Source organism: Microtus ochrogaster, unplaced genomic scaffold (genome assembly GCF_000317375.1).
Source record: "Microtus ochrogaster isolate Prairie Vole_2 unplaced genomic scaffold, MicOch1.0 UNK80, whole genome shotgun sequence".
NCBI lineage: Eukaryota > Metazoa > Chordata > Mammalia > Rodentia > Cricetidae > Microtus > Microtus ochrogaster.
In genome coordinates, this window is record NW_004949178.1 from 1,364,694 (window position 1) to 1,368,155 (window position 3,462).

A 3,462-nucleotide genomic window follows, 5' to 3' on the forward strand; every position below is an offset into this window, starting at 1 on the left:
GGATCTCTGTGAGTTTGAGGCCAGCCTGGTTTACAAGAGCTAGTTCCAGGATAGGCTCCAATGCTACAGAGAAATCCTATCTTAAAAAAAAAACAAAACAAAATAATAATAATAAAATATTAGTCAAGTGGGATCATGTACTCATTTTATCAAAGAACTTGGGGCTGGAGAGATGGCTCAGCGGTTAAAAGCATTGCCTGCTCTTCCAAAGGTCTTGAGTTCAAGTCCCAGAAACCACACTGTTTCCAATGATGGGATCTGTTGTCCTCTTCTGTCTGGTGCCCACTTCTGTCATTCAGTCATATATGCAAATGAAATACTCACATACATACATAAATAAATCTTAGAAAACAAAACAGAAATAAAAATAAATACAATTTTTTTAAATTGTTAGTTTCGGAACTGGAGAGATGGTTCAGTAGTAAAGAGCTCTGGTTGCTCTTTCTGAGGACCTGGGTTCAATTCCCAGCACCCCCCATAGTGGTTCACAACCATCTGAAATACCAGTTCCAGGAGGCCCAACTTCCTCTGACCTCTGCCAGCACTAGGCACACACCTGGCAGTACAAATACATCTATGTAGGAAAGATAGTCATACACATACATCTAAAAACAATGAAAGATGCTGCTTTCTAAGCCATCAGTAGCCCCCTTGTACACCTGTCTGTTCTCGCTGGGGGAGACACTGCTGTTGACTGCATGCACCAGTTCAGGGACTCTCCAGACTCCCTCCTGATACAGCGGGCCTGACAAAGGAAGATGGAAGAGAAATTGCTGTAATAACTGAAAGATTGATTTCTCGTGGCAGTTCACATTTCCGAGAGACAAGGCTCTTGAAGGGACGGCTGACATTTTTCCTCCCTCCACATATAGCTCAGTATCACCAAAATCTGAGTCCTCTGGGTTAGTCTGGGGTCTAAGCAGGATTAAAAAAAAAAAAAAAAGCAAGCAAGCACTCCCGGAGGTCTGTACACTCCCTCGCTTGCTCGCAAGCAGTGCAGGGTAAAGACTGGAAGTGCCTGATAGCAGTTGCACGTCAAGCAGGCAGGGGCTGTGGGGGTAGAGAGTGCTGCAGGGGACCACGGAGGGGGTGGGGCCTCACAGTTACTGAGTGTTCCCTTGTAGGCAAGACCTAAAGGTCACTGTCTCTTGATATCCTCCTCAGCTAGCAAATGAGAAAACTGTCAAAGCCATTTGGGGAAAGGAAAGTCACATCCTCTGAGGGGAAGTAAAACAACTGATTGATTCTGGCCCACAGAATCCACGTGGCACGCTGGGGGGAATTAAGAGGAGAGATGAAACCTGGAGCCCTTGTGTCCCCCTGTCTCCTAGCCCTTAAGAGGTGGAGGCAGGCCGGGTGGTGGTGGCGCATGCCTTTAATCCCAGCACTTGGGAGGCAGAGGCAGGCGGATCTCTGTGAGTTCGAGACCAGCCTGGTCTACAATAGCTAGTTCCAGGACAGCCTCCAAAATCAGAGAAACCCTGTCTCGAAAAATCAAAAAAAAAAAAAAAAAAAAAAAAAAAAAGAGTTGGAGGCAGGATTAGGAGTTCAAGGCTGCCCTTGTCCATGGAGCAAGTTTGAGGCTACCCTGGGTTACATGAGACCCTGTCTCAGAAACAGTGGTAGCAAAAGAGGTCGCATGGAGAATAAACCTGAAGTGAGGCAGACAGGGGGCTCTGCAGGGAAAATGGGGACAGTTGTGAGGGGAGTAAGGGGCTGTTCCTCTTGTGCCCAGAGTGACGGGAGTACTGGGTCAGTCACAATCTATTTTAGTGGGTACTATTCGGTAGTTTTGATTTTTTTTTTCCCTCTTATTTTGCTGTTTTCTTAGAAGATTCCCCTCCTGCCAGGGCCATAATACCAGAATAAAAATGACTAGCAAGCACTGACCGTATGATACAAGGACTTTATGATTTAAAATATACATATCTTTATGATTTAAAATATACATATCTTGCAACCAAGCATTCCACAGCTTTGTGTTTGTTTCTTGCTTGTTTTAATAAGTTCTGCTTTCCTCAGGAAGCCAGAATCATATTGGGAAGGCTCAAGCATAGTAGGCAAGAAGAAAGTGCTAACAGCGACCAGAACCACCCCAAGGGCAGCTGCTCCTCCTCCCTGACCCAGGCTGCTCCTCCTGTTTCCTCCTTAGCCTGTTGTGGTCCTCATCCCTCAGAGCTCCACCAGGCCAGGCCTCAAAGCCAAGTTCTGGCTTCCAGGGGCTATGCCCTACCGAAGCTTAAAAAAACAAAAAACAAAAAACAAACAAAAAAAAAAAACCCAAAAAACTAAAATATCTGCTTAGCATTTGTTAGTGGGTCAGGCAGAAGAAATTCTACTCACATCAGCTTCTTGGTTTCTTGGTTTATTTAACTCAACTCATTTCTCCCAGAAGCTTTTTCCTGTGAGTTAGGTGCTTGACCTGACTCGGTGCTCAGCCCTGCCTCATTCCGGGTAAGCTGTCACTAGACACGAATTGCTGACCTAGTTTATTTAAAAGAAAGAAGATAGTCATGGGTTCAAGGCCAGAGAGGTGGCTCCCAGATGATGGATTACAGGCATCATATCCCCAGTTCCAGGGGATATGATGCCTCTTTCTCCCCACCTCCCACCCCCAAATAAAAGAATTCTTTTTTCTTTTTTTTTAAAAAAAGTATCCATGGATTCAGTCTCATCAGATGCCCCCGGTACTTGCCTTTACTTGATTTCCCCATCCTGCTCTGCTTTCTTGCTTTACCAGTTTTCGGGGACCTGGGAGATGCTCATTGGATGCTTGGAACCAAGGCTGATGACCTGAGTTGGAACCTCCTGGAACCCACATGGTAGAAAGGGAGAACTGACTCCCGCAAGTTGTCCTCTGACCTCCACACCAGCTGTATATCAGACTCTCACACAATAAACAAAAACTAATTTGTGCATGTATGTGTGTGTGTGTGTGTGTGTGTGTGTTCTGCGCGCATGGGTTGAGGTCAGAGGGCAACTTGTAGGACTTAGTGTGTGTGGGCTCCTAAGCCATAGTGCGCATGTGGAAGTGTGTCAGAGGACAGCTGAGGTGTCCCTCCTTCACTGTCTGGGTGCTGGGATATCAGGTGCCTTTACCTGCTGAGCCATCTCTCCACGCCATCCCTCTCTCTAACTGAAAAAAAATCCTCTTTGGGGAGTGGAAGGGTGTAGCTCAGTTGGAGAATGTGTGCTTATTTAGCATGAGCAAGGCTATGAGAAAGAAAAAAAAGCAAAACAATAAAAGTAGTAGTTTAGTCCACAGAATCTGTTTGTTTAGTGTGTGTGTGAGCCCATGAACTGGTGCAGGGTATAAACATGCAGGTGGACATACATGCGAAGCCAGAGATTGGCCTCAGCAGCCATCCCTTGGGAGCTGGCCACCCGGCTTCTCTCACTAGTATCGCATAGATCAGGTTCCTAGGGCTGGGCCAGCAAGACTCAGGGATCTGCCACCTCTAC